Raw genomic sequence first — 19,995 nt, forward strand, 5'->3', positions numbered from 1 at the left:
CATAAATATTTATGTGTAAAAATATGTTCCCTAGTCCCCGATGTTCTCCACCCTACATACTATCATGGGGAGCATTGGGGCACTGCTTACATGGGGCCTCCCTGCAGCCTGGAGCAGTGCACAGCCACTGATTTCATCCTGGGTTGTGAGAAGAAGCAGATGTTGGATCTGTGACCCCCTGGTAACAGGTCCCCTGGTAACAAGTTCTCGGTGACAGGCCAAAGGGCTCCAAAGCTCTGCAACAGAATTTATCAGCTTTCCCTGCATTATTATAGACTGTCCTGTGGGAGTTCCCTCAGCAGCGGGAGCAACTCTGCTGTCAAACTAGCTTGGCCAAAACTAAAAAAATATGGTAGGGGTGCCTGGGTGCTTTGTGGACTGGGCATCCAACTCTTGATTTTGGCTCAGGTCATGATCTTGGGGTCCTGGGATCGAGCCCCACATCAGGCTACTTGCTCAGCAAGGAGTATACTTGGAATTCTCTCTCCTCCCTCTGCTCCTCCATCCCTCTCAAATAAATAAATCTTAAAAAAAGAAATACTGTAGATATATCTAATTGTATATCTGTACCCTTTCTTCCTTCCTTCAGTTCATTTCCAGCACTGCCCACAGACACACCTGCACCACCCATACCCTTCTATAGCCAATGACCATCATGCCATTTTTTAAAGATTTATTTATTTTATGATAGAGAGAGAGAGAGAGAGAGAGAGAGAGGCAGAGACACAGGAGGGAGAAGCAGGCTCCACACTGGGAGCCTGATGCGGGACTCGATCCTGGGACCCCAGGATCGCGCCCTGGGCCAAAGGCAGGCGCCAAACCGCTGAGCTACCCAGGGATCCCCCCATCATGCCATTTTTAAGGCCATGCCAGGTGTTGTCACCCATTCCCTCCTCACTTCTAGAAGTACACTGTCTTCATCCCTTCATATCTCCCTGTCATGTTCTTATCCCCCTTGGAGTGCACTCCCCTCTTGCCAAGGTCACCCACCATCCTTCTTCCAAAAATGCCACTCCTGGCTATTATTGCTGTTGGAACAGGGCCTACATGGTAGCTTAGCTCTCCTGCAGTCTACAGCAGCAACAGGAGCAAGAGCAAACCATCAGCCTCCTTTTAATAGCACCAACCTGATAGAACCAGGTGGCCAAGGACTCCGTGTCTGCCTGAGCAGAGCACAAGACCCCCAGCCATAGTCATTTAGGGCTCTGATTGGGGTGGAGAAAGCTGATTTGGTTGGAGCCCAGTTCACCCCAGACTCCATGAGGACACTTTCCCTAAAGGAAACAATGCACAGAGATTTCTGCCCACACCTTTCAGAAGACTATAAGACAGGCAGCTTACTTATAATTAATTTAATTAGTCATAATTAATGATGATTCTTAACAACCCATTGATAATTATTACTTGAGGATTATATAATTATTTAATAGTATATGACATAATTATTACTAATTAATAATAAATACACATGTTACATTGGTAAGTGGATATGGGATATCAGCAATCTGTTAGTAGAAAAAGGCTCCCAGACTGGGTCAAAAAATAAAGACCTAACCCTTATTTGTATGCCACGCTGAAATTGCATGATGAATTAGTAAAAAGTGCACTGTTTTCAAAGTCAGAAAACCTGAGTCCTAAAATCAATGGTACCATCTGAGGCCGTGTGACCTTGGGCACGGCAGCTCCTCTTGGCAAGCTTCTGGTTTCTCAGTTCCAAATGGGGGACCCGGCAATCTCCAGGGGAGGCTCACATGTAGTAAGGGATGGGCAAATGCGCTGTAACCTTCAGAATACTTCAGGCCCTGCTCCTCAGAGTGCGGTCGGAGAGCAGGCCGTGAAGACACAGCTGATGCAAGCCAGACTCTGAGCTATAAAGCTCTAGCGAGAACCCGGCCCTCTCGCTCACTAGCTGTCGGGCCCTGAGAAGCCAGTGAATTCCTCTCAATCTCAATGTTCTTATCTGTAAAATACAGGTGATATGTGGTATCTGCCTCACAAACTCGTTATGAGGATTAGGGGTAACATAAAAGCTGTCAGAAACGATGAAGTTGTTATAACCACAGATACAGCTGAGATTAGAAAAATAAGAGAATATTATTTAAAAGTTTCACCCTAACTTAGAAATCTAGTGAAAATGGTCAACTTTTCAATCAAAATTTACATTACCCAACTGACCCAAGAGAAAGCAGAAAACCACAGTAGGCCAAAAGCCATATAAAAATTGAAGTCATTTCTGTGGTACTCTCTTTCAATTTTTCTGTAAGTTGAACATTTTTCAAAATTTCAAAATAAAGGCCAGGGTAAAAAAAAAACTCACAAAGAGGCACTAACCCAATTATTTTACAGCCAAATGGTAGCAGACCTTTGAGAAATAGAAAATTCCCATTTTAATCAGACTCTTCTGGAGCATAGGAAAGATGTGAGCTACCTCCAATCACGTTATTCCACTAGTACGATCTTGGTACCAAGACTGGACAGAGGCCATAAGGAATGAATTCAACCCAATCTGCCTTTCTGAACAAAATCCACACAAGAAAACCAATCTCCACTATAAACATTGATGCAAAACAAAACAAAACTTGTTTGTTTTTCAGAAAAAAACAACCAGCTGAACTAATGCCCCTTAAACGCCTGGCACCTGCTCCCTCATTGGTCCTGATTAGTAAGATGTCATGACTTCCATGTAAGACAGGGTACATGTGGTTATTATTACTATTCATCACTATCAAAAACACAACAATTTTGTTTCCATTCTTCTAGCCCTTCCAGCTTCTTCAAAGTGTTTTAACAAACGAAACCAATGAAATGCAGAACTAAAAGAACTGAGCAGCCTTGGGAAAAGGATGTGAATCTTACAAGTCTTGAAGGATAAGTCAAATAATAAAACATAAATGCTACCAACAAAAGTGAAAGAAGCCCACAAGCCACATATACACACACCAGAGCTTACTAATTAAGTTGGAACAGGGATAATGGGAAGAGGCATGTGGGAGTGAATGTCCACATTTCTCTCAAACGTTTTTCACAGTAATGAATTAAAAGATTACACTTCAGATTTCATTGCTGACAAATGAAGAAAAAGAAATGACTGTACTAGTTAAAAGTATACAGTGACCAGTGGAAGAATTTTAAAAAACAAACAAACAAACAAAAAACCAGAAATCATGGAAGTTAGAGGAAGGGAGGAAAAAACCAAGGCCAAAAAACTAGATCAGTGATTCCCAACCTTGGGTTTTCATTAGAATACCTGTGAATAGTTTTTAAAATCCTGATGCCTAAGCCACATGCTAGAGCAAATAAATCCATCCCCCAAGCAGGAGCCAGGCAGTCGAATTTGTTAAAGCTCTGTATGGGATTCCAGTGTGTGGCTAATGCAAGGAAGCACTACCAATTTATAATAAAGAACAAGAGCATCACCACCGAAGAATGAAGACAGAATTGATAATAAGCATGCAAGTTACATATGAAAAAAAAAAAAAGCCTCTCAGGCTGGATCAAAATCCAAATCTGGCTTTCATTTGTATGTCCTAAGAAGCTGTGTGATGCCTTATTTAAAAGAGCACTGCATTCCAAGTCAGAAAACCTAGGTTCTAAAATCAAAGATAACCCTTTGAGGCTGTGTGACCTTGGACAAAGTCCCTGTCCTCTACAAGATTTCTGGCATCACGGCCTGGCTATGTCCAGGGGAGGTTCCGCTATGGTAAGGAAGAGGCAAAAGTGCTCTGAACTTCAGAATACTAACGCTTTTTGCCTCCAAGTGTGGTCTGCACACCAGCAGCACTGGCATCCTCTAGGAGCTCCTAAGAAAAGCAGGATCTCTGAATCCACCCTGACGCTACTGAATCAGAGTCCTCTGCATGGTAATCAGATCCCAGAGGTGATCCGGGTGCACTTCAATGTTGGAGAAGCAATGCTCCAGACGGCTATCCGGCCTTCCCCACAGAGTCAGGGAGACAAGAATTATTGCCTGTTTTTGTTGTCTTATGCCCCTGTATGTGCCTCCCTCTCCTGAAATGCCCTCCCACATCCCTGTCGAGCTGACCCCTCTTTGATTTTGGGGGCACAGCTTAGATAAACTCCAGGAAAGACTCCCAGACACATCCCTGGCTGCTGGGTTAGTTGACCTTCCTGGGCTTCCCCCTGGTCAACCTGCTGCATTGGTGGAGCTGTTGGTATCTGTGTCACATCCCAGCACTCTACTGTAACTTTTTAAGGGCATTTCAATAAGTGCCTGCAATATGCGAAAGGTGCTTGCATAACCAGAATTTAGCATAGAAACCACTTTTATTAGTTTCCAGTGGCTGCTGTAACAAATTACTACAATCCTGGTGCCTTAGAACAACAGAAATTCATTCTCTCGCTAAATGCTAGCAGTGTGAAATCAAAGTGGCTCCAGGCCTGCTCCCCTTCAGAAGCTCTAGGGAAGGATCTGCCCCTGCCTCTTGCAGCCTTTGTGCCTCCAGGATCTCCCCTCTATGCTCACACTGCCTCCTCTGTGTGTCATCTTCCAAGGACACTTGCCTCTGGAGGTAGGACTCATGCAGATAATCCAGGATGATCTCCTAATCTCAAGGACCTTCACTTTAACACACACGCAAAGACCTTTTTCTCCCCCCATATAAGTTTATATTCATAGGTTCTGGGCATTAGGACCTGGCTATATCTTCTTGATGGCCACTCTCCAGCCCACACTACAAATCTCATAGGAGGTATCCAAAGACCTCTGCAGTATTAATGCACACCCACTCTACAAAAGTGAACCTGAGGGGGTTTAAACACAAATAAATAGCAGAAACAACAAAACCTTTCCCAGTGTCACAATTGAAATAACATTGGGACAAATACACATGTCCATCTCCTGAGGACTTGTCCCTAACTTACACAAATGCCCAACCTATATTAAGTGTAACGTGTTTGATGCACATGCACTTTGTGTCTATAGTGGTGATAAGCACGACATGTCCATGATACCTCCTCTGTCCAACAACCATGAAGGTACATAGTACTGTAACCACAGGTAGTACCTGGCACCAGAGTCAGGATCTGAACACAGGGCTATCTGGCTCCATTCATTCACATCTCAGCAAATATTTACTGAGTGCCTACCATGTGCCAGGGATGACTGGGTTCAAGACTTTTCTAGACATAGGCTCAGAGAGGGGAGTGTCCAGCTGCAAAGCCAACACTCTGCTCACTGCTCTGGCTGTCAAACAGCATCTTGGCTCTACCTTCTCAAAGCACTTTTTTACTTCTGGGACTTCAGTTCCTACCTGATACCTTCAGCAATGGCACTGTGCCATACCAAAAACCACATTGCTCTGGCAAGCACTCTCAGAGCCAAGGGCCATCAGAGCCAAGAATATCTTGGGAATCTCCTATGACTGAGAACTTGTAAACTTCACATCTTCATGTTGTCTCAGACTCACTTCTAATGCCCCATGGCAAGTAGATTCCACCACTGATTCCTTGCCAACCTAACAAGGGTCTGTGGAATATCCCAGGGATCAGCTGACATGCATGTTCAAGTGAGAGGTGGATGTAAAATGAAGTCAGATGGATCAGTAAGGTATACCACCAGGTTGAAGGAACTTACAGACAATGCTACAAATACAACCCCAATTATAAGACAGAATGGAAACTCAAAGCAAAAATTTGTCTTAGAGATCCAAGAGTTATCCAGGCAGAGGGTGCTAATTGAAATAGGCCAAAGAGGCCACTTAGATTTCTACAAGGAGAGATGAGGTGAGAGAGTCAGTAGTCAAAACGAAAGTGTTCCCAAGGAAGAAAGTCAGAGGATTTTGTTCATAAGAATGTCAACATTGGAAGGAACTGCAAATATTGCTAATGTACGGTTTACAAATGCAGGTGCTTACAAGCCAGGACTATTGGTCAGCTGGTGTGAACCAGTATGATAGATCTGCCAGTTATTCATAGCCAAATTTAGTCTGATTGTATCATTACAAGGTTTTTATTATTTGGTGCCTGGAGCATATGGGTTGTTAAATATTTTGAGTATCACCCCTGCTACATGATGAGGCAAGAAAAATGAGTGAGTGACATAGAATAGATGTAAAATAGCTAGACAGCCAGCCAGAGAGATGAATAAGTAAATAGACACACAAATGATGATGTTGATGATGATGAAAGACAAGGTGGCAGAGAAAGACAATAGATAATAGGTAGGTAGGGAGGTAGGGAGGTAGATAAGTAGATAGATAGATAGATAGATAGATAGATAGATAGATAGATAAATAGAGACAGGAATAGCTGGCTGGCTGGATGATGGGTGGATGAGTGGATGGATGGAGCTAGCTATAATATCTAGCTAGACAGTAATGTATATAAAGCCCCAAAACATAATGTCGAGTGAGGGGGAAAAATAAGATGCAGGATGCCATGTAAAATATGACATGGTACACAAAAATTAAAACATAAAATGCCATATATTATTTATCAAAACATAAATCTATATGTAAAAATTAAAAAGGACCTATTTGTAAGAGTTCCAGGTATCACTCTTAAAAAACAACATGTGTAAAAAACTTCACGGCCTTGGATCTATCAGTAATCTCACAGATATGATACCAAAAGCACAGATGACAAAAGAAAATAGACAAACAGAACTACATCAACATCAAAATTTTTGTGCATCAAAGGACACAGTCAACAGAGTGAAATGGCAAGCCACTGAATGGGAGAAAATATTTTCAAATTATATATTTAGCAAGAGATTGATACCCAGAATATATAAAGGACTCCTAAAGTCAACACTAAAAAAATGAATCACCAAATCAAAAAATAAGAAAAAGACTTGCATATTCATTTTTTTCCTAATATATACAGTGGCCAATACGCACCTGAAAAGATGCTCAACATAACTCATCATCAGCAAAACACAAATCTAAACCACACCAAGATACCATCTCACACCCATTAGAATGGATACTATAAAAAAAAAAAAGATAGGAAACAAAAACAGAAAATAACAAGTATTGGTGAGGATGTGGAGAAATGGGAACTTCGGGCATTGCTGGTGGGAATATAAAATGTTACTACGGAAAACAGTATGGTGGTTCCTCAAAAAATTCACCATAGAATTATCATATGAAATTGTGCAATTTCACTTCTGGGTATATTCCCAAAAGAACTGAAAACAGAGACTCAACCAGTTATTTGAGCACCCATGTTCATAGCCACTTTATTCACAATGACCAAAAAGTAGAAGCAATCCAAGTATTCATGGATAGATGAATGGATAAACACAATGTGTATATACATACAACAGAGTACTTACTCAGCCTTTGAAAGGAAGGGCATTCTGACACATGCTACAACATGGTTGACCCTTGAGGACATTATGCTAAGTGAAATAAATCATTCACAAAAGGGCAAATATTGTATGAACCTACTTTTATGAGGTACCAAGAGTAGTCAAATTTATAGAGATTGAAAGTAAAATGGTAGTTGTTGAGGGCTAGGGTGGAAGGGATTGGCGAGTTAGTATTTAATGGGTACAGAGTTTAAGTCTTGCAAGATGAAAAGAATTCTGGAGATGGATGGTAGTATTGGTTGCACAATCCATGCCACAAAACTGTACACTTAACAATGGCAAAATGGGGGACACCTTGGTGGCTCAGTCGGTTAAGTGTCCAATTCTTGATTCCGGCTCAGGTCATGATGTCAGGGTCATGAGATCAAGCCCCAAGTCAGGCTCTGAGCTGAGTGTAGACTTTGCTTGAGATTCTCTCTCTCCCTTCTCCCTCTGCTCCCCCACTCCCCACCTCAAAAAAAAAAAAAAAAAGGTAAAATGGTAAATTTTATGTTATGAAAATTTTAACACAGTTAAAAACAAATCATTTTTAAACATTTAAAAGTTACTTGGATTAGCTATAAAAAGGAAACACATAAAATCGATGACTCTTAACTTTACATATGGTGCAAGGGAAGGGGCAATTTCAACATGATCTGTGACTTATTGGTTTTGATGCCAAAAAAGTTGGTTCTGATATGTGTGTGTGTGTGTGTGTGTGTGTGTGTGTGTGTGTGTAAGGGGGTTCACCCAGCCTGCTCACATTAGGTTAGGGTTAGAGTGATCTGTTTTTCCATACAGTACCTATCTTGATCTATCTGAAGAAACAGGGCCAAATGTTATCTATTGTGGATTCTGGGTAGTAGAAGACTGGGTGATTGTTACCTCATTCTTTGTATTTTTCTGTATCATTTTTAATTTCTTTGAAATAAAAATTATAATTGAAGAAGCAAAAATTTGGGAGTGGGGAAGACTTCAATATTATGACTTTGCTAAATTGTCACATCTCTGTGCTCTGGGAACAACAGTCACTTATTTCTAGGAACATTTTAACCAACACAGGTAATCTCTAAAAAATTTCCAGGCACAATTCCAGGCTTATAGTAGGTCCTAGGTAAGTATGTGCTGAATGAATGAATGAATAAATGAATGAATGAATGAACGAACAAACAAATGACCCCTACTAGGTAGTTTAGGGTAGAGCCTACATTGACTAGGAGTCAGATCAAATGACCTCTTGGCTATGACCACAAAACTCTTTTTATCCCTAAGATACTGGCCTGGGCCTCTTCCCAGTTTTCACTATGTTCAGCCCTTCCTACTCCATGGGTTCCAAGAACACAGCCAGAGAATGCAAACAAATGAGCCAGTAATTTTCAGGACATTCTCAATTCCTTGGCTAGGTCTCTGCAGCAACTGAATATTAATCATATTAACTCTGACCTCCCTGCCCAAATTCCTTTGTATTGGATGCGGTAATGAGCCTCTCGGGCAAGACAATTTTCCCAAGGTTTCAATATCTATTCCTGTCCGATGGGTGACAGCTATAAGTCCTGAAGGCAGCCAATTAAGTCAGCAAGGATGATCCTCCTCTAATCTGAGTGATAGGAAATTCAAATCAGGCAACCACCAGCTAGGTCAAGATAGGTGCTGCCTGGAAAAACAGATCACGCTAACCCTAACCTAATGTGAACAGGCTGGGTGAACCCCCTTAAACAAACACACAGGAGATGCGGTCCTACCGGTCCCTCGGGAACTGCCACATCACCATCACTACAACCAGTGAAAACTCTTTTGACTCAGGTCAATGTGACCTGAGAATCTTTATCCTAAAAATCAGGAAGTGATCACTCAGGGAGTGATCCTGGGGTCCTGGGATCGAGTCCCAGATCAGGCTCCCCACAGGGAGCCTGCTTCTCCCTCTGCCTGTATCTCTGCCTCTCTCTGTGTCTCTCATGAATAAATAAATAAAGTCTTTTTTTAAAAAGTAAAAAATGTGCAAAAAGACTCTGGTTCCAAGTGACATAGGGTTTGGTTAAAGGGAAATGGTCAACCTCACACATTCCTCGGCCCTCATGAAGGCAAGTGGAGTGGGGACCCAGCGGTGCCTTTTAATGGTCTCTAGTAGGCACATCACTGAGCACCTCCTCTGACCTGGAAATCACTGCGAAGTGTCTTTATTAAATAAGACACAGAGCCACAACCAACCCAGACCCACAAACCAGAACAAATCATCTGCAAAACCTCAATCAATCCTAAATTTGCTGAAAAACAACCAAACAAAACAAGACAAAACAAAATCAGAAAACTACAAACTCACAGTTTTTGATAAGAGTTATAGTTCAGACTCACCTGTGTTTACCTGCCCAGGACTGACCCCAGGGATTCCAACTCACTGGGTACGGGGTCCAGGCCTAGAATACAAATTTGGAAAATGATCTGGTGGAGATGCTGAGGCATAACCCGGTGAAGTCTCATAAATTTAATATATTTCAAAGGTATGCCTTGTGAAAGAAGACCAAAACCTTTGCTCACCTTCCTCCCCTCCTCCTTCCCAACCTTCCTTTATTTTTAATCTTGCTTTCTTCCCTGTGTTTTCCTTCTCTTCCCCCTCCCCACTACCTTCAACTCAATAGCTATGTACTGAATATATTTCATTAACTGAGATACCAGATTGCTTTCCAAACTTAATAAAAAGCTTTATTTGGTGGACGACTCAAGTGAGTCCTCAAGGCTCTCTCTGCTCCGTCACAGGGCGATCACAGTCCAATTCCTCAAAAAACCCTTTTCTCCTTTTTTTTTTTTTTTTTTTTTGAATGATGAGACTATCTGGACTTAAGGTAAAGAGGCCTTTGGGGTCATGTTTGGAAGACAAACAGTAAAGAGCAAGTCCCTGAAGTCAGACACACCTGGTGTTGCCTCTTGGCTCTATTTCTCAGCTGTGTGTCTTTAGGCAAGTTTCCTAACCTCTCCTAAAAGTGCAAATACAAGATAAAAATGGGCCTCCGTAGATATCAGCTTGGACGGACGATAACTGAAGACCAATGGGCCCAGTGGGGTCAGGAAGGGAAGATCATACTCTCCCTACCTGCTTCACATACAATCCTGTTACATTTACAGAATCAAAATCTTTGAGGAGAGGCAAGACTGAATCACATAGGGGTTTCTTGGAATAGAACAAGATTCCATTTCACCTATCCGGTAGGAAAGAGGCTTAAAATAGAAAACCACCTTCATGATACATAAAGCATGAATTTAAAAATAATAGTAATGACAGTTCATGTTTACTCTTGTCTTTCTATGTATCCACCACTTTGCTCAGGGCTGTACAAAAATAATCTTAGCTAATCCTCAACACTGGGAGGTATTATTTTCAGTCCCATTTTATAGATGAAGAAACTGAGGCACAGAGAGGTTCAATAAATTATCTGGTGATCTTGTAGAACAAATCTGATGTCTGAGACCACCTTCTTAACAGCACTTGCTCAACAACAAACAATGAAATCTTGGGAATCTTGTTTTGAGTATTTTTTTTAAATCACCTTCAGCCCCATTAGGGGAGAAATCAGTTACTACTAAGGAGATCGGTAATGTGGGTATCTGTTCCACTTATGCAGACCTCTTGCCTCCTGGATGTACAAAGGTTTAGCTGGGCACCATCCATTTGAGCCCAAATTCCCCAGATCCCCACAGGATGGGCAAGACCACGTGTGACTCTCTGATCACCAGCTCCCCCTCACAGGCTCAGCTGCCTGACTGGCCTCCCTGACCTGTCACACTCTCAGGAGGCCATCTCCAAGTCTCCAGAGACCCTGGATTTGTGCTACAGCTCCAGTGTCCCTCCCTCTGTTGACACAGACCCAACTAGCCATCAAAGCTGCAAAGGGACAGCTCCTCAAATGCAGCTAATTCCTCCCAGAGAAATGTGGAGCCCGTGATGCCTGCTTTTCATCCCAGTTCCCGAGCTTCACCTTTCTGGCATAATATTCATCTCTTTTGTCTCCTGCATGAAAAGCGCTCTGCGGCAGGAAGACACTGCAGCTGCTTTCACAGGACCATGCTGGTCTGGTGTGGGGAGAAAGCCCAGTTCAGACAGCCACTGCCCTCCTCGGGCTCTGTCTTCCTCGGGATTGGGAAGGCACTACATACAGAAGTGGCTGGGGTCAGGGGGCAAGGATCTACTCTGGCTGGTGGCAGAAGGTCCTGAAAATCCCACTGAGGCCCTGGGGTAGTCACATGTAGAGAGCAGCCAGGGCCACCGAGGACTCTCAGCCCTTTGGGATATGGCTGGGAGGGCATTTTAACACTATTTTTTTTAACACATTTTAAGACTAAGTATGAGTTTCTTGAAAACTTCAATATTCTCTTCCTATGTGACCTGACAGTTGCACACCTTGATATCTACCCAAGACAGATGAAAACTCACATCCACCCAGACTTGTGGGAGAACATTCACAGCAGCATTATTCATAATATTTCCCAAATGGAAAGAGCCCAAGTGAATGCATGGAGTGGTCTTCCCATGTAACGGCACATTCTTCAGCAATAAAAGGAAATAAAATCTTGGGGTGCCTAGGTGGCTCAGTCAGTTAAGTGGCTGCCTTTGGCTCAGGTCATGATCCTGGGGTCCTGGGATCGAATCCTGCATGGGGCTCCCTGCTCAGCGGAGAGTCTGCTTCTCCCTCTCCTTCTGCTGCTCCCCTTGCTTGTGGTCTCTGGCTCTCTCTCTCTCTCTCTCTCTCTTTCACTCTCTGTCAAATAAATAAATAAAATCTTTTTTTTTAAAAAGAAAGAAATGAAATCTCAATGCCACCTACAACACAGATGAACCTCAGAAACAGTATGCTATGTGCAACAAGCACCAAGGGTCACATATTGTGTGCTTCCACTGATATTGCATAGCCAGAACAGGCAAATTTATAAAAGCAGAACATAGATTGGTATTGCCTGGTGGTGGGAATGGGCACAAGAACAAGGATGTCATTGGGGTGATGACAATGTTCTGAAATTGGGTAAGCGGTGATAGTTGCACAACCCAGGAAATTTACTAAAAATCCCTGGAATTGTACACTTAAAATGGTTGAATATTATACCTCCATAAGGTTGGGGTTGTTTTCATCATCAAACATTCAGATTTTCTAAATTACTGAAGGATGCATGCATCAGACCTTGTTTTGAGGCTGCCACCATCCCTCTAGCCCTGAGAGGAGACTGAGTAAGAAGTGAGGGACATGGGTGTCTGATGCTCACAATACCTGGAAACTCAACAAACAAATAAACAAACAAATAAAATAATTATTTGATTTTTAGACCCTGACAAGTTTGTAAACATTAAATGTCTGTGGATCCAGGAGAGCCAGGTCAAAATGTGCCCCTGCACACCCACCCTCCGAATCATCGCACACATGCCTGTCACGGCTGGGAGGACATCAGTCTTGCCTGTCCCGTTTCAGAGCACTGTGGGAGGTTTTAGTCAATTCAGGACGTGGCATTTTTGGAGGAAGATAGGAAAGTAGTTAGTAGCTGTTCTCCTCCCCCTACCCCCACCCCCAGCCGGTCTCATGATATTTTCTTGTGTTAGAATCATTTGCGATGCGAGTCCTTTCAAATCATGAAAAAAATACCAAAGTTGCTTAAGGAAAAAACAAACAAACAAACAAACCAAAAAAAGAAAAGATTGGCTCAGATTCAAGATTTTCCCCAGTGGCAAAAGCAATCCCACTCTAGTGCAATCTGTTTTGTAAGTTCCTATGCTGACTTTTTTTCCCATTTAGTGATACATTATAAACAACTTCCCAATGATTAATAAAGATATCTTCCCATGCGCCTTGAACTTAAGGCAGAATGCCTCATCAACTTTTCTTGCCCAACCTCCCTAAGCAGCACCTGCTCCCCCATTCCCTGTCTCCCCGTCCCCCGCCCGAATGTCCTTTCTCCTTAGCTCTGATCACCACCTAACATATCACACACACGATCCATGAGAAATGTACTCTAAGAAGTCTGGGACTCTCTCTTTTTTTGTACCAGGTGATCCCAAGTGCCTAGTGCAGCACTTGGCTTATAAATATCTGCTGAATGGGGGACCCCTGGGTGGCTCAGCAGTTTGGCACCTGCCTTCAGCCTGGAGCTTGATCCTGGAGTCCCGGAGCCCTGCGTGGAGATTGCTTCTCCCTCTACCTGTGTCTCTCTCTGTGTCTCTCATGAATAAATGAATTAAAAAATAAATAAATAAATAAATAAATATCTGCTGAATGAATGATTTGAATAAATGAAACTCGGGGTAACATAAATATAGCCAACAAGTTCAGTTCCTTACAGAAAGAAAAAAAATCAAATCAAACCAGCTTAAGTGTAGAGCACTTACTATGGGTAGGGCTACTAGGCCAGATTTGACCCCTACCCACACCACCCCTCCCCAACCTGTTTTATGGTGACTCAAGATTAAGGACTAGCTATGCCTCATACCCACCAGCACTGTCCTCTGGCAGTGGTTCCTGTTTCATATGACCTACTGGCCTTTGATTTCACCATCCACCACTTATCCTCCAACACAACATCATGAAATTTAAGATTCTTCATCATCATCTGGCCCCCACTGGCTGCCATCATTTTCCCCACTGGCTTTCATACAAGAAAAGAGCTAAATCTCAATGTCCTGTATTCCACTGAAGAACCTTCTGCCCTATGAATTCAGGATCCTGTCACCTGGCTTTATCTTGCCTGCCGAATTATGTGATCTTTGCTAAATCTGAAGTTCAGGATGCCTGGGTTACTCAGTCATTGAGCATCTGCCTTTGGCTCAGGACTGATCCCGGGATCCTGGGATCAAGTCCCACATTGGGGTCCCCACAGGGAGCCTGCTTCTCCCTCTGCCTGTGTCTCTGCCTCTCTTTCCATGTCTCTCATGAATAAATAAATAAAAATCTTTAAAAAATAAATAAATTTGAAGTTCAACTCTGAGCATTTTATATGCACATATTATTTCATTCACTCCCTCATGCACTAAACATTTAAATAAAAATAAGACTTGCCCCTTTCAAATGCCTACCATGTGAAGCACAATTTCACTTTCAAGTGACAAAAACCAACATAAGTTAATTCAATCCAAAGAGAGAATTTATTGGTTCATGAAGCTAGAGAAGTCCAGATATGACTAGATCCAGAAATTCAAACAATATGACCAGAACTATCTCTTTCACTCCCCTATTGGTTCTGCTTCCTCTGGGCTCTCAGGAAAGTGCTATCCTGCCCGGTGAAAGCAACACCTCACAGCTTATATAGCCCTTAGCAACCACCATCTCAGAAGGATGGAATGTGTCTCTTTCTGCTATCTCTAGCCAAGGTCCCAGAGAAGTCGTGGATTGGCCCATCCAGATCACATGTCTACCTTTAAATCAATCCCTGTGGCCAGGGTACCCTGTGACCTTGCACTCTGGCCAGGCCAGCCAGAGGTCTGTCACTGTCCCTGGAGCTAGAGATTAAAGTAAACCCCGTCTGAACTGAGTGGTGCCCCGAGGCAAACAAAATTGCCCCACCTAGTTAGCACAAGGTACCATGTATACACCATCTCATCAAATCTTCACAAATAGCCTGGGTAGGTATTATTAACCGAGGCTCACAAAGCTTAAATGAGTCACCCAAAGCCACAGAGTTGGTAAGTGGCAGAAGCCAAGCTTGCTCCTAACCTGGGCCCAGAAGATACAGAGGTAGAAAATATGCAATCCATGCAGATGGGAGACAGATGTGCCAGCCTAACATTATGATATAATATGATAACGTGTGCTATAATTCACACCAAAATTTGTAGCCAAGAGTTCTTGAATCCTCAAAACTTGGGTTCTAATTTCAGCTTAGTAGCCAAGAGTTCTTGAATCCTCAAAACTCGGGTTCTAATTTCAGCTCTGCCACTTCCTAGCTGTGTAACCTTGAACAAGTTTCTTGACCTCTCAGGCCCAATATCCTCATCTGCAAAAAATAAGGGGAAGTAGAGCTGCAGGGACAAAGACAAGGAGGCAGAGGGAGGGCAGGTCCTATAGAAATAGGGAATCCAGGATATTCAGAGGACTCAAGCCTCGGGTGAGATACGTAGTAGAAGCCAAATGATGAAGACTTTGAATGCAAGTATCATCCAAGATGGCACTCTCAATGTCAGCCAGTCCAGTGTTTTCCAACCCTGAAGCTCTGCATCTCCCACTGGGCAGTGCCAAGGTTTCGGGAAGCCCAAGAGGAGCCAGAGAGCCTGTAGGGATGCAGTTTCTCAGCCCCTGGCAGTTTTCCTCAGCAGAGTAGCTCAATTCTTCCTGACAGCACAAGCACTTGGCCATGCCCAGAATGAAATTGACTGCTTAGACAGTCCAGCTCCCTTTCTGTGCTCTGTGTTCCCTCCCCAAACTCACAGCCGTCCTGCTGGCACGAGCCCAGACCTCCCTCCTCCAGAGTCTCCTCACCACCAGTCTAATTGGAAGGCTTCGGGAAGCCCCATGGGGACATCCTGCCCATCCTCCCCCTAAGCCTCTCTACAAGAAGCTTTGCAAAAATAGGAAGCAGGAGCCTGGGAGCCCAGGGAGCCCGGAAGACCCGTTGTGGTAAGAAGGGAAGAAGGAGGCTGCTGGCCAGAAATGTAGTTCAGACAGGAACACCTGGGACTGAATGGGGCCATGATGATAATGTTGCACCTCCCCCAGCCTCAGACACCTTCAATCTGCAGATGCACCATACATTCCAAAACTTTCCAAGACAACAGAAATAAAATCACTTTACTAGCTGTACTTCTAAGGTACATTTCCAAAAATGTTAATAATATGAAAAATATCTCAGCATCAAGGAGAGACAAATAAAAATATTAACTTGTACTGAGCACAGAATGTATGAATGTTCACTTTTTATAAATGTTGACTTTTATTGTTATTATATTTTCCTGATGAAGCACATCCCAGGCTTTGACCAATTTTAATCCTCTCCACAGCCCTAGGAAGTACCATTTATGCCCTTTTTATGGATAAAGACACAGAGGCTCAATTAAATTAAGTAATCTGCAATGGCACAGCCAGTAAGCTATAGAGTGGGAACTCAGATCAAGATCTGTCAGAATCAGAGCTCACATCATTTTTTAAAAAGTTTTATTGAGATATAATTTACATATTATGATATTCACCCATTGTATGTATACAGTTGCATGATGTTTTTAGTAAATTTATAGAATGTCCATCATTACCACCCCCCAGTTGTAGACATTTTCAGCACCCCTAAATTTCCCTCATGCCTATTTTCTGTTAAGTCTTGCTCCCATTGACCTTAGGTAACCACTAATCTACTTCCTGTTTCTACAGAGTTACCTTTCCTGGACATTCCATGTGGAATCATGCAACATGGCCAATACATCTTATTTTCTTCATCTAGCATGTTTTTGAGGATCAAAAGCAAATCTGCTAGCACTTATCAGTACTTCATTCCTTTCTCTTTTTTTTTAAAGATTTTATTTATTTATTCATGAGACACACACAGAGAGAAACAGAGAGAGAGAAAGAGAGAGAGAGAGAGGCACAGAGACACAGGCAGAGGGAGAAGCAGGCTCCATGCAGGGAACCCAACATGGGACTCAATCCTGGGACCCCGGGATCATGCCCTGGGCTGAAGGCTGTGCTAAACTGCTGAGCCACCTGGGCTACCCACTTCATTTCTTTCTTATTGCTGAATTGTATTCCACTATATGGATCTACCATATCTTGTACACCTACTCATTGATTGAAGACTTTTGGGTTGTTTCCATTTGGGGGCTGTTATGAATAATCCTTTTCTGAATATTCACAGCTGTATCTTTGTGTGAACATATGTTTTCATTTCTCTTGAGTAAGTTCCTAGGAGTGAAACTGACGGGTCATAGAGTAAGTCTACTTTTAATTTTTTAAGGCACCGCTAACCTATCTTCCAAAGCAGATGCACCATTTTACATTCCCACCCAAGCCCATACTATTAAATACTACCATGTCCTAGCTTGAAGCCAAACTGAAATCCCAACATGTCTCAGGGGTGAGCTGGGCCCCCTGGGACAGTGCTTTTCCATGAGCCTCATGCATTGGGCCTTGGTTGGGGGTTGAAGAAGAAAGCAAGAGGCTTGGACAGTCCTGAGTGAGGGAGATGGGAGAGAGCAAGAACCAGGTGCAGGGCCCCTGGTGCAATCTAGAGAAAATATGAATAGAGAAACCAAAGTCTGCGTTTTCATGAGACACTTTAGCACAAAGCCCAAAACGGATGGCTTCGGTGCTCAGAAGGTAGAGTGTATCCCAGAGTGGGGGAGAGATGACTTCCTTTCACTGCTCTGAAAGATTCAGAGTTGGCACCTTTGTGAACATCCTGAGACAGAGCCCATGATGTGGTCATGCAGGACACCAGCAGCATGAGGTACCCACAAGAGTTTCTCCAGCAGGAAACATCAGTAATGAGGCCAAAGTAGGAAAAAGAAAAAGCGGCACACACTGTGAGAAAAACACAGGCACACAAAGGTGAGAACACAATGAATCTGCTGCAACAACCCTCAGACATAATACAGGGAGACTTTACATGGGTATAAGTCCTATTTGTGTGCGTGATAAGAGCCACAAAAATGTGATCAGTCCCTGCTCCTGTGATTCCAACTTCCCCACAGGCTGGGCTCTAGTGTTCAAGAGCAGAGCTGGTTCTCACCTGAGGCCCTTCTGGTTCTGCAGATGCAACCCTGGCTTCCTTCCCATTAGCCCCTGCTTCTCCCATGCACCTGCTCGTGGAACATTAAGGACAGACACTCTGTGATCTGGAATGGGCAAGAATTCACCCCAGACACATGATTGTGTCCCCCTACATGTATCCCAAATTCCATTAATCACAGTTGAGAGAGAAAGATAAATCATTATACTCTGACCAGAAGAGGAGCTTTGAGAAGGGGGTTTACAGGCTGTCCGAGAGGATGGGCAAGGATGAGATGAAAGGCAGGAGAATGGAGGTACCAGTGGGCTCTTCCTCCACGTCTCTTGTGGGCTTAGGAGTCTACCACACTTGCATTCCTATCCTATCTTTGCCACCTAGATCAGTCATATGACTTTGGACAAGTCATGTACTCTCTTCGCCTCAGTTTCCCTGTTACCATAGGAGTAAACCACCTCTCAGGCAATTAGCAAAGGCCCTCCATCAGAGGAGAAATAAGGCATTTTTTAAAGATTAAAAGGAGTATTGTTATATGACCACACTAAATACTGGGATTGATAGAGAGAGGAATTGTTGTCTCCCTCTGCCAACCCATGATCTGTCTCTTTAAGAAGGAAAAAATCTAAAATTTGACTTAGCAATTTATTCTGTAAATTAAGACGACTTTTGGCCCAGGGGAGAATAATCATTATTTCCCCCTGAACAGTGACTGCACTGGATGCCATGTATTGATTGGGGATTAACAGGGACAAAACAAGTCATGGAGAGTGAATTCTCCCCAAACGTCAAAGGGGAATCAGTGAAGCATCATAGCAGCAGAGAAATAGGAAAGGGGGGTGGCGTCAGGAGGGAGGACAAAAGGGGGTAAATCAATTACGGCGTCACGGATGAAATGTTTCCCAAGGGCCAGCGGCAACCTGACATTGGTGTGTGATCAACTTGCCCAAGAAGGGGGCCTCATTTGGGATGGAGGGAAAACCTGTCCTCTCTCCCTCTCCTGTGCCTATTGCAGAGTAGGCAGGAATGGCTACCATGGCCACACTCTGAGAAATGACCATCTGGGCCACCAGGTGAGGCCAGAGGAACCAGGCAGAGGTGAGGACACCCAGGGCGGGTCTGACCTCTACCAAAATGGCAGCACTCAGCCTGTCGGTGGTTCCTTTAGAAGGCTGCTCCTATGGAAGCTGAGCCAGGAGCCCCGTGCTAGAAGCTTGGGGGTGCATAATAAATAGGAGGGATCACAACCGGTCACTGGTCATGGCAGATACAGTGAGAGACTGCGTCCTGGGAACAGGCACAGCCACAAGTGGGTCTCACTCAGATCTGTCGCCCCAATTTTAAGAGATTCAAATCATAAAGTCTGCAGGGAGGAGGGGGACAGGCAGGAAACATAAACCAGTAAACCGGGCCTGAACCAGGAGTGAGCACACACTGCACCTCAAGGTGCAGAACTTGGCATGGTGAGGCCGGATTCTCCGAGGGTTTCAAGAGAAGCCCAAATCTGGAATTTTCTGTAAAGTCTTTTGATTTTCAAAAGCCAGCACCTAGTTTAAAACAGATGTACACACACACACACACACACACACACACACACACACACTTGGACAACCCAAACAAAACATGAATGTTGACCAGGTCTATCTGAGGACTCCAGTTTGCAATCCAGTGCTAGCCTGTGTTTCCCTTTATTTAAGGACATTTGTGCTACCTATTCTCCTAGAGTGGAAACTGCAAGAGGGCAAGAGCCAACCTGCAATCTTTGTCTCTTGGACACTCCCGAGCACAGGGTCAGGCCTGGAGTATGAATGAACCAGGCAAGCATCCATCATCACTGTGCTAGTTACACCCTCGGGGTTTTAGAGGCCAAAAAGGGCCTTGCAGACCCAAGTCCCGGTGCATCATGTTATACTAACCCAACATGGCATGCCCAGTGTCCCCCCCCCCACACACACACTCAGTACTAACTGTATTCTGGTTCAATTCACAATTCATCAGGGCACATTATT

The 19,995-nt window shown here is 43.6% G+C and overlaps 1 protein-coding gene and 1 long non-coding RNA gene across 5 annotated transcripts in view; both read right to left on the reverse strand.

The window, feature by feature from the left end:
* Positions 1 to 19,995, reverse strand: part of SHISA9 (shisa family member 9) — a 287,792-nt gene that overhangs the window by 109,594 nt on the left and 158,203 nt on the right. The gene's annotated exons all lie outside the window — the stretch shown is intronic.
* Positions 7,183 to 19,995, reverse strand: part of LOC112640357 (uncharacterized) — a 65,682-nt gene continuing 52,869 nt past the window's right edge. For all 3 annotated transcript variants that reach the window (XR_003124001.3, XR_003124002.3, XR_003124000.3), the window contains 2 exons: positions 9,662 to 9,723; positions 7,183 to 7,781 (listed from right to left, as the gene is read on the reverse strand). This is a non-coding gene — a long non-coding RNA (uncharacterized LOC112640357). The remainder of the gene's footprint in view (positions 7,782 to 9,661; positions 9,724 to 19,995) is intronic.

Source organism: Canis lupus, chromosome 6, assembly GCF_003254725.2.
Source record: "Canis lupus dingo isolate Sandy chromosome 6, ASM325472v2, whole genome shotgun sequence".
In the NCBI taxonomy this organism is placed as follows: domain Eukaryota; kingdom Metazoa; phylum Chordata; class Mammalia; order Carnivora; family Canidae; genus Canis; species Canis lupus.